At 41.5% G+C, this 12,328-nt stretch overlaps 2 pseudogenes; both read right to left on the reverse strand.

Annotated features, from left to right (window-relative positions):
• Window positions 1–1,646: 1,646 nt before the first annotated feature.
• LOC115115780 (large ribosomal subunit protein mL38-like) lies at window positions 1,647–8,042 on the reverse strand (annotated as a pseudogene).
• LOC115115781 (large ribosomal subunit protein mL38-like) lies at window positions 7,747–11,910 on the reverse strand (annotated as a pseudogene).
• Between the last annotated feature and the right edge of the window lie 418 nt (window positions 11,911–12,328).

The following is a 12,328-nucleotide window of genomic DNA, read 5'->3' on the forward strand; positions in this document are numbered from 1 at the left end:
CCACTGTTCCCCGGTAGGCCGTCATGTTCTTAACTGACTTGCCTAGATTAAATAAAGGTTTAAAAAAGCCAGTCTGTTGATTGTTGACAAGTTTTTCCAACACTTTTGATAAACAGAGCAAGATGTATATTCAAATCAATGTATTAGTGACAACTGACTTTAGCCTTCTGGATAGCACTTATTTCTCAATTTCCTGAACGAGAGCCAGTCAAGCTGAGTATGCATGTATTAGTCACATGCACCGAATACAACACCTTACAGTGAAATGCTTAGTTACGAGCCCCTAACCAACAATGCAGTTTAATACTTTTATTTCTATACATTTTAAAAGAAAATTAACAAGTAATTAAAGCGCAGCAGTAAAATAACAATAGCGAGACTATATACAGGGTACCGGTACAGAGTCAATATGCAGGGGCACCAGTTAGTCAAGGTAATATGTAGGTAGTTATTAAAGTGACTATGCATAGATAAGAAAGTAGCAGCGGTGTATATTGGCCTATAACGGTTAGGATCAGTTTGATCTCCCCCTTTAAATAAAGGACACACCGTGGCTGCCATCTAAGCAATGGGAACCTTCCCAGAGAGGAGAGACGGGCTCGGCAATGATAGGAGCTGCAATCTTAAAGAAGAAAGGATCTAAACAATATGACCCAGATGGTTTTTGGGGGTCAAGTTTAAGGAGCTCCTTAAGCACCTAAGACTCCCTGCAGGGAGAAACTTTATAGCGGGGCAAGGGAAAAAGAGGGAGCATCGGGGCTAGACGCATTAGGGCTGGGGGAACTGCGCCTTAAAATAACTAACTTTAGCCTTCTGGATAGCTGAGTGCACTTATTTCTCAATTTCCTGAACGAGAGCCAGTCAAGCTGAGTATGCATGTCCTGAGTCTTTCGCCAAATATAACTCTTGAGGTGCTGAACCTGTTTTTAATTCTTATTTTCTTTATGGGGTGTGTTGGTTAACAATGCCACTGAAATCATGTTATAGGTATGCTTGTAATCATTAACGATTGGAAAGTTTTCCAGGATACAAAAGAAATGCAGGCACACCTGTTTTCCACTGCTTTCCACTATACACTGGGAGATACATTTCTCAACAGCACAATAATCTAAAACGAAGCCAAATCTACACTGGAGTTGTTTACCCTGACGTTGAATGTGGCCGAGTTAGTTTTGACTTAAATCTACTTAAAATATGGCAAAACCTGAAAATGGTTGTCTAGCAATGATCAACAACAAATTTGACAGAGCTTGAAGAATTGTTTTAATAAATGGGAAGATATTACACAATCCAGGTGTGTAAAGACTCCCTGCTGTAATCGCGGCCAATGGTGCTTCTACAAAGCATTGACTGGGGGTGTGAATACTTACATAAATGAGATCTGTATTTCATAGAATAAATTTGCTAAAATGTTTTCATGTGTGTAGATCAATTTAATCCATATTAAAATTCAGGCTGTAACAATGTGGAATAGGCCAAGGTGTATAAAGGCTTTCTTTAATTGATCCTTATATTCTGAACCAGTTCTCTCGATGTATTCTAGTGAGTCGGTCAACAATTCTAATAAAGGTACACCATATTTAAAGGGATGGCTTAAGAGTGTTATGTTGTAATTCTCAGAGTAAAAAAACTCAACGGACACTATGAAAGCTTAACCAAGTTTATTCTGCCTAGAGGGTCGATACAGCTGCATTCAGACAAAAAATGTTTCCACCACCACAAGTGTATATATACACCAATGTGGGAACTTCTCCAGTCCTTACATATTTTATGGTTCAACAGGAAGACGACGTGATCGTGTAAAACCATTGTTTCTCCCTTGACCTCAACCCCCTTGATGCCTAATCCAAAGATCTCCACCCCTACAGCAATCCTGTGACTTCCTACCATCCTGTACAGCAGGACTCCCCAACCCTGGAAGAGCGAGGCCTGCTGGAGTCATGCGGTCCTGGTGCTTCCTGTAGAAATCTACAGTCTTAAATATCCGCTGTGACAGAGATGCACTCGAGGAGCAGAGAGGGGGGAAGCGTGTTAGTGTGAAATGAACAGATGGATGGATGGTGGTCATGGAGCACAAATGATACTTGTATGTCCTGTTAGTCACCATGGTGATGGTCAGATGTCTTCATGGAAGTTGATGGTTCCTTCCTGTCTGAACATGATGTAGACAAAGCGGTTAAAGCCAGTAGCCTTGGCAGGGATCGGGGCCAGATATTGACAGGTCCTCTCCTGCCGTCACAGCCCCACCTGGGATGTTCCCACTGGAAACAAGGAGAGGATGTCAATTGCTCGCTTTTTTATGTCGTCATTTTCTGATGGTAATTAAACTAATCATCTTCATCATATTGGTGGTGGAAGGATTTCGTTACGGGCAATTCCACAGTAACAGAGTGATGTTGAGACACTGCAAAGTTAAACAAACCATACAACTATGCACAAGGATTACTTTTAACAATTTTCACCAACATTTTTACATAAACACATGAAAACATGTATGCCAAACAAAAACCCATGATTGCAAGTTAAACAAACCATACAATTCTATGCACAAATATGACTTAATTTCCACAAAAAAATGTTACAAAAACTCATTTACTTGAACAGTGCTGATGCAAAGTTTGATAACAGAATGATAGTTTGTGCTGTTGGTACCGCCATACTGTTACCAAACTTTGCATCTGCACTGTTCAAGTAAATGTGTTTTTGTAACATTTTTTGTGGAAATTAAGTCATACTTGTGCATAGAATTGTATGGTTTGTTTAACTTGCAATCATGGGTTTTTGTTTGGCATACATTTTTTTTTTGAAAGTGTAAAATCAGTCTCCGCATTATTCTGTTACTGTGGAATTGCCCTTACCCCCAGAAAATGTAAATCCCTTACAAGTTTGACAAAAGCACAATACAATAATCATTATTGCAATACTCACACCAGCCAGTGCACACACTCCCCTTCACTATCCAGCAGATGCTCATCTGAAATGAAGGGATCATTCAGTAAATATTTCTTTAGTCATACATTCGTATGAGGACACAGTGTCACCATGTGGACATGTTAAGAACTGGATTACAAAACTCGTATTCTCAAATGGTGTACGAGTGTCTTGCCTGGGCTGGTGCGCAGCAGTGTCCATAGGGAGCCCTACTCTGCCACAAAACTGACCTGAGGTGCTACAGAAGCCTGTCACACACAGAGGAGGGCAGGTGAAATATAAGAGCCATGCAGGATTCAGAGCTAAAAAATGATCTGAACAAAGATACGGCAACAGTTATTATAATCTTTCATAAAAACTACTGTATGCCCTATGATCCATTTATCTTACCTCTTTGGGCATCAAGTGATTCCCATAATGTGCTGAGCTGTCTTGGTCATAGCTGACGCGCAGTGTGACCCGGGGGACGAAGTAGGCCATGGGGAACAGATCCTTGAAGATCCCATAGTGATCCGCAAGCCTCGACGTGGTACGGGCCACTTGTCTCCTCCCAGCCTGCTTGCACCCGATCCAGGTGAACATTGACTGGAAAAACAACAAAGACCACTCATAAGGTGAATTGCTGACACCTACTGTACAGGGTAGTAAATAAATCCCCCAAAACAAAATGTTTTGGATTAACAAATTCATACTAATTATCAAAAATCAAAACATCACTAAGCAAATTCACACTACTACCCTGAATTTCAAACAAAAACACAAAAAAACTCCTTCAGTCGGATTTAAATGTCTATTCAGATCCCAACACAGGCTCGGGAAACTGGGAGAGGGGAACCTCTTCATTCAGTACTCCCTATAACATTTCAGCTGTAAAGTCCTGGAGATCCAGAAATCTATTTGTCGCATTCACAATGTCTAGCTAATTAGATTGTTTTTGTTAGTTTGACTGGTGCAATGTATCACTTGCGCTATAAACGCATATTTGTAAGAATTTCAAAGACATTGGCAACTTTATTTGTAGTCAACTTCGTTGTGAAGTTATCGACCGTCACAGAGAGACAAATATCTTGATTCTATGTTTAGCGGTGATCTTCTGTGTATAAAGTGACGCGGTAGGGAAAAACGCATCTAATTACGCACTTAGCTGTTCTACGAGTGGTCTGAGGGAGATGGTAAATAACAAGCGTTTTCAAGTGCAACTTTCGTAACGATGGATTTGGGAAACAACTTTGATATTTAACGATGCCCCGTGAAGGTTCTAACAATGAATTTAGCTTTAAGATGCTTTATGAAAACTGGGACCTAGTCTCTGTTACATTTCCATGAAGACTTACTCCCCACATCAGTGTGTCACTACTGTTTTATGTTAATGTAACTGTAGTGTAATTGTGTTTTCATTAAGAGTGTGACACTAAAAACGTGGATAGACCTGAATCAACAACCTCTGCATCATCAAAGCCAGTTAAAGGTGTTAAAGTTCAGTTGGCCATAAACACTGAGTGTGTAAAACATTAGGAACACTTTCCTAATATTGAGTTGCACCCCCTTTTTGCCCTTGGATCAGCCTCAAGTCGTCGGGGCATGGACCACAACGGGGATGCAGGCCCATGTTGACTCCAATGCTTCCCACAGTTGTCAAGTTGGCTCGATGTCCTTTCGGTGGTGGACCATTCTTGATACACAAGGGAAACTTTTGAGTGTGAAAAACCCAGAAGTGTTGCAGTCACCTTGTATTAAAGTTTTTTTTAATACATATGTTTTACCGTTTTGAAATGAATGCACTTTATGTACAGTGCCTAAAGAAAGTATTTAAACCCCTTGAATTTTTCCACATTTTGTTGTATTACAAGGTGGGATTAAAATATTTTTGTCAAAGATTTACACAAAATGCTTGAATGTCAAAGTGGAAGAATTTTTTTTACATTTGTAAAAATACAGTACCAGTCAAGTTTGGACACACCTACATTTCTTTATTTGTACTATTTTCTACATTGTAAAATAGTGGAGACATCTAAACTATGAAATAACACATGGAATCATGTAGTAACCAAAAAAGTGTTCTTTTGATTTGTTTATTTTATATTTGAGATTCTTCAAAGTAGCTACTCTTTGCCTTGATGACAGCTTTGCACACACTCGGCATTCTCTCAACCAGCTTCACCTGGAAGGCTTTTCCAACATATACTGAGCACTTGTTGGCTGCTTTTCCTTCACTCTGCGGTCCAACTCATCCCAAACCATCTCATTTAGGTTGGGGTTGGGTGATTGTGGACGTTCAAATCAAGGCCGATCTGGCTAGTCCAGACAGGACCAAAAAAAGACATTGGCGTCGGTCTGTGCTTACTAGGGTGTTACAATTCAATTTTATGAATGCCCATCCATGTCTTAGGCCCACATTTGTAAAACAGACTGTTGCATTGGCTTTATTAGTCCTGATTCCTGTGACTAATCTATTTGGCTCTGAATATCAGCTACCCAACTTTATCAGGAGTTATCCTGATCCTATTTGGAATGTGTTTACACAGCGGGAAATGCATGCGTTTAACACAAAATCCGGGGAGTGGCCAGCTGAGTACAAGTCTATCTTCATATAAATGGATGAGAGTGTCCTACTGCCTGACCTATGTTGTTGCTGTAAATTTAGAAGAGTGTGGGGCCTAGGATCGAGCCTTGGGGTACCCCTTGGTGACAGACAGTGGCTGAGACAAATGTTCTGACTTTATACATTGCACTCTTGGGGTGGCAGGGAGCCTAGTGGTTAGAGCATTGGAAAAGTAACCGAAAGGTTGCAAGATCGACTCCCCAAGCTGACAAGGTAAAAATGTTGTTCTGCCCCTGAACAAGGCAGTTAACCTGCTGTTCCTAGGCAGTCATTGAAATTAAGAATTTGTTCTTAACCGACTTGCCTAGTTAAATTAAATATAAAATAAATCAACTCTGAGGTAGTTAGCAAACCAGGCCAAATATCCCTCAGAGACACCAATTCTCCTTAGCTAACCGACAAGAATGGAATGGTCTACCATATCAAAAGCTTTGACCAAGTCAATAAAATAGCAGCAGGTAGCCTAGAGGTTAGAGCATTGTGCCAGTATCCGAAGGTTGCTGGATCGAATCCCTCCGAGCTGACAAGGTAAAAATCTGTCGTTCTGCCCCTGAACAAGGCAATTAACCCACTGTTCCCCGGTAGGCCGTCATGTTCTTAACTGACTTGCCTAGATTAAATAAAGGTTTAAAAAAGCCAGTCTGTTGATTGTTGACAAGTTTTTCCAACACTTTTGATAAACAGAGCAAGATGTATATTCAAATCAATGTATTAGTGACAACTGACTTTAGCCTTCTGGATAGCACTTATTTCTCAATTTCCTGAACGAGAGCCAGTCAAGCTGAGTATGCATGTATTAGTCACATGCACCGAATACAACACCTTACAGTGAAATGCTTAGTTACGAGCCCCTAACCAACAATGCAGTTTAATACTTTTATTTCTATACATTTTAAAAGAAAATTAACAAGTAATTAAAGCGCAGCAGTAAAATAACAATAGCGAGACTATATACAGGGTACCGGTACAGAGTCAATATGCAGGGGCACCAGTTAGTCAAGGTAATATGTAGGTAGTTATTAAAGTGACTATGCATAGATAAGAAAGTAGCAGCGGTGTATATTGGCCTATAACGGTTAGGATCAGTTTGATCTCCCCCTTTAAATAAAGGACACACCGTGGCTGCCATCTAAGCAATGGGAACCTTCCCAGAGAGGAGAGACGGGCTCGGCAATGATAGGAGCTGCAATCTTAAAGAAGAAAGGATCTAAACAATATGACCCAGATGGTTTTGGGGGTCAAGTTTAAGGAGCTCCTTAAGCACCTAAGACTCCCTGCAGGGAGAAACTTTATAGCGGGGCAAGGGAAAAAGAGGGAGCATCGGGGCTAGACGCATTAGGGCTGGGGGAACTGCGCCTTAAAATAACTAACTTTAGCCTTCTGGATAGCTGAGTGCACTTATTTCTCAATTTCCTGAACGAGAGCCAGTCAAGCTGAGTATGCATGTCCTGAGTCTTTCGCCAAATATAACTCTTGAGGTGCTGAACCTGTTTTTAATTCTTATTTTCTTTATGGGGTGTGTTGGTTAACAATGCCACTGAAATCATGTTATAGGTATGCTTGTAATCATTAACGATTGGAAAGTTTTCCAGGATACAAAAGAAATGCAGGCACACCTGTTTTCCACTGCTTTCCACTATACACTGGGAGATACATTTCTCAACAGCACAATAATCTAAAACGAAGCCAAATCTACACTGGAGTTGTTTACCCTGACGTTGAATGTGGCCGAGTTAGTTTTGACTTAAATCTACTTAAAATATGGCAAAACCTGAAAATGGTTGTCTAGCAATGATCAACAACAAATTTGACAGAGCTTGAAGAATTGTTTTAATAAATGGGAAGATATTACACAATCCAGGTGTGTAAAGACTCCCTGCTGTAATCGAGGCCAATGGTGCTTCTACAAAGCATTGACTGGGGGTGTGAATACTTACATAAATGAGATCTGTATTTCATAGAATAAATTTGCTAAAATGTTTTCATGTGTGTAGATCAATTTAATCCATATTAAAATTCAGGCTGTAACAATGTGGAATAGGCCAAGGTGTATAAAGGCTTTCTTTAATTGATCCTTATATTCTGAACCAGTTCTCTCGATGTATTCTAGTGAGTCGGTCAACAATTCTAATAAAGGTACACCATATTTAAAGGGATGGCTTAAGAGTGTTATGTTGTAATTCTCAGAGTAAAAAAACTCAACGGACACTATGAAAGCTTAACCAAGTTTATTCTGCCTAGAGGGTCGATACAGCTGCATTCAGACAAAAAATGTTTCCACCACCACAAGTGTATATATACACCAATGTGGGAACTTCTCCAGTCCTTACATATTTTATGGTTCAACAGGAAGACGACGTGATCGTGTAAAACCATTGTTTCTCCCTTGACCTCAACCCCCTTGATGCCTAATCCAAAGATCTCCACCCCTACAGCAATCCTGTGACTTCCTACCATCCTGTACAGCAGGACTCCCCAACCCTGGAAGAGCGAGGCCTGCTGGAGTCATGCGGTCCTGGTGCTTCCTGTAGAAATCTACAGTCTTAAATATCCGCTGTGACAGAGATGCACTCGAGGAGCAGAGAGGGGGGAAGCGTGTTAGTGTGAAATGAACAGATGGATGGATGGTGGTCATGGAGCACAAATGATACTTGTATGTCCTGTTAGTCACCATGGTGATGGTCAGATGTCTTCATGGAAGTTGATGGTTCCTTCCTGTCTGAACATGATGTAGACAAAGCGGTTAAAGCCAGTAGCCTTGGCAGGGATCGGGGCCAGATATTGACAGGTCCTCTCCTGCCGTCACAGCCCCACCTGGGATGTTCCCACTGGAAACAAGGAGAGGATGTCAATTGCTCGCTTTTTTATGTCGTCATTTTCTGATGGTAATTAAACTAATCATCTTCATCATATTGGTGGTGGAAGGATTTCGTTACGGGCAATTCCACAGTAACAGAGTGATGTTGAGACACTGCAAAGTTAAACAAACCATACAACTATGCACAAGGATTACTTTTAACAATTTTCACCAACATTTTTACATAAACACATGAAAACATGTATGCCAAACAAAAACCCATGATTGCAAGTTAAACAAACCATACAATTCTATGCACAAATATGACTTAATTTCCACAAAAAAATGTTACAAAAACTCATTTACTTGAACAGTGCTGATGCAAAGTTTGATAACAGAATGATAGTTTGTGCTGTTGGTACCGCCATACTGTTACCAAACTTTGCATCTGCACTGTTCAAGTAAATGTGTTTTTGTAACATTTTTTTGTGGAAATTAAGTCATACTTGTGCATAGAATTGTATGGTTTGTTTAACTTGCAATCATGGGTTTTTGTTTGGCATACATTTTTTTTGAAAGTGTAAAATCAGTCTCCGCATTATTCTGTTACTGTGGAATTGCCCTTACCCCCAGAAAATGTAAATCCCTTACAAGTTTGACAAAAGCACAATACAATAATCATTATTGCAATACTCACACCAGCCAGTGCACACACTCCCCTTCACTATCCAGCAGATGCTCATCTGAAATGAAGGGATCATTCAGTAAATATTTCTTTAGTCATACATTCGTATGAGGACACAGTGTCACCATGTGGACATGTTAAGAACTGGATTACAAAACTCGTATTCTCAAATGGTGTACGAGTGTCTTGCCTGGGCTGGTGCGCAGCAGTGTCCATAGGGAGCCCTACTCTGCCACAAAACTGACCTGAGGTGCTACAGAAGCCTGTCACACACAGAGGAGGGCAGGTGAAATATAAGAGCCATGCAGGATTCAGAGCTAAAAAATGATCTGAACAAAGATACGGCAACAGTTATTATAATCTTTCATAAAAACTACTGTATGCCCTATGATCCATTTATCTTACCTCTTTGGGCATCAAGTGATTCCCATAATGTGCTGAGCTGTCTTGGTCATAGCTGACGCGCTGTGTGACCCGGGGGACGAAGTAGGCCATGGGGAACAGATCCTTGAAGATCCCATAGTGATCCGCAAGCCTCGACGTGGTACGGGCCACTTGTCTCCTCCCAGCCTGCTTGCACCCGATCCAGGTGAACATTGACTGGAAAAACAACAAAGACCACTCATAAGGTGAATTGCTGACACCTACTGTACAGGGTAGTAAATAAATCCCCCAAAACAAAATGTTTTGGATTAACAAATTCATACTAATTATCAAAAATCAAAACATCACTAAGCAAATTCACACTACTACCCTGAATTTCAAACAAAAACACAAAAAAACTCCTTCAGTCGGATTTAAATGTCTATTCAGATCCCAACACAGGCTCGGGAAACTGGGAGAGGGGAACCTCTTCATTCAGTACTCCCTATAACATTTCAGCTGTAAAGTCCTGGAGATCCAGAAATCTATTTGTCGCATTCACAATGTCTAGCTAATTAGATTGTTTTTGTTAGTTTGACTGGTGCAATGTATCACTTGCGCTATAAACGCAAAAGTCCGTCTTCACTGTTAGGGATCCTTCTCCTGTATTGTATTAACTGCAAATTGTGGGGACATCCAATAGCATCTAATCTCTACTCACTCCTTCAGCTATTTTCACTGCCTTCACATAAGAGACCTGCTGGATCGCCCTGATCCTAGCTACTGCAACCTCCATCCTTACAGGGCACTCCGGGAACGTGATTCCAATCACAATTACAGCAGCATGTTTCATCTGACCCTTCAACTACTGCATATGTATTCCTTAGACAAAACACTTGCCAAGTGTCCAAACTTTTTACAATTGTAACAATGCAGCGGCTTCTGCGCATATGGTGTCACCGCATATTCCTCATACATAATGTAAAACTTAAGTTGAGAGAACCACTTCGTCAAATGACAGCAAAACTGATAAGACAGAAAAAAGACTATCGTTCGATTAAAGCGACGTGCGTCTACCAACTCCTCGTACGTTATTCTTAAACCACACATCCTCTATGTCAAACGAGAACCAATGTAAAGACAGTTTCAAGTTGGATATTCGCGCTTTCAAACCACTTGAGCCAAAGACTCCAAATAAGTGTCATGATGTTAGAAAAATTGCGCACAAAATAGCACACGATTTGGACATTAATTCACTTTCCAAAGCTAATAAAAATGTGGAAATGTGAACAGCATGTTGTATTCCTAATTGAATTAGTTAGAGAGTGTAAACAAAGTACAAACTTCTTTTTACATTTGAATTTCAATAGCTCCTTGGTCATGTGACCTAACTTCAAACAAGATTCAGAATATACCCTCAGTGGGCCTACACATTCTACACCCTTTTGTTTGTCCATTTTCATAACTCACGTTTTTACATTTTTTCTAAATTCAACATTTCAATAACTCCTTGGTCATGTGACCTACTGACTTCAAACAGTTCAGAATGTACACTCAGTGGGCCTACACATTGCACACCCTTTTGTTTGTCCATTTTCATCTCACACGTTTTTACAAGCTTTCAATGTTTCTAATTTCAATAGTTCCTTGGTCATGTGACCTACTGACCTCAAACTACTTTCAGAATGTCCGACTACCCTTCTATATTGCACACCCTTTAGTTTGTCCATTTTCATCTCACACTATTTTACATGAATATTTCAAACTTTCAAATTTAAATATCTCCTTGGTAATGTGACCCACTGACCTCAAACTACTTTCAGAATGTCCACAGTATAAGGGCACAAGGTGAGACCCAAATGCAGACATAGGAGGCAGGTGGTTGAGCGCCGATAATTATTATGGCAAAGGCAGGTCGGGGACAGGCGAGAGTTCATAAACCAGGTCAGAATCCAAACAGTACCAGGCAATAGGCAGTCTCGAGGTCAAGTCAGGCAGGGGTCAGAAACAGGCAGAGTGGTCAGGCAGGCGGGTTCGGAGTCAGGACAGGCAAGGGTCGAAACCAGGAGGACTAGAAACAAACAGAGACTGGGAAAAGTAGGAGCAAGGAAAAACGCTGGTTGACTTGGCAAACAAGACGAACTGGCACAGAGAGATAGGAAACATAGGGATGTATACATTGGGGATAATAAGCGACACCTGGAGGGGGTGGAGACAATCACAAGGATAGGTGAACCAGATCAGGGTGAGACACACGGACTGGCGCCGCGAGGCATCCAGTGTGGTAACGCGACCGATCCCAGAGAATCTGGCGGGAGCCCCGGGGAGAGTTCTCTTTTCTTTGTGAAGGGCAGGGCGTCCTGGAATGGGTTCGCCCCGAGAGAGGGGCCCAAGCCCTAGAAAGCGTTGTGGTTTCGGCGGCATCTGGTGAGCTCTCCCTGGCCCTTGAAAATCCGGGGGATAGGGTTTAAATCTCATGCCGAGCAGTACCCATATCCGCAGCAGGTCTCCAAGGTGAACAGCCTCTGGCATGTAACTCTAACTCCAAAAAGTTTTGGGACACTGTAAAGTCCTTGGAGAACAAGAGCACCTCCTCCCAGCTGCCTACTGCACTGAGGCTAGGCGACACGGTCACCACGAGATAAATCTACGATAATCGAAAATATCAGTAAGTATTTCTCTACGGCTGGCCATGCTTTCCTCCTGGCTACCCTAACCCCGGCCAACAGCTCCGCACCCCTCGAAGCTACTTGCCTGAGCCCCCCAGCTTCTCCTTCACCCAAATCCAGATCGCAGATGTTCTGAAAGAGCTGCAAAAAGTGGACCCGTACAAATCAGCTGGGCTAGACAATCTGGACCCTCTCTTTCTAAAATGATCCGCCGCCATTGTTGCAACCCCTATTAGCACTCTGTTCAACCTCTCATTTTGTCCGAGGTCCCTAAAGATTGG

This window comes from Oncorhynchus nerka, linkage group LG16 (genome assembly GCF_034236695.1).
Source record: "Oncorhynchus nerka isolate Pitt River linkage group LG16, Oner_Uvic_2.0, whole genome shotgun sequence".
In the NCBI taxonomy this organism is placed as follows: domain Eukaryota; kingdom Metazoa; phylum Chordata; class Actinopteri; order Salmoniformes; family Salmonidae; genus Oncorhynchus; species Oncorhynchus nerka.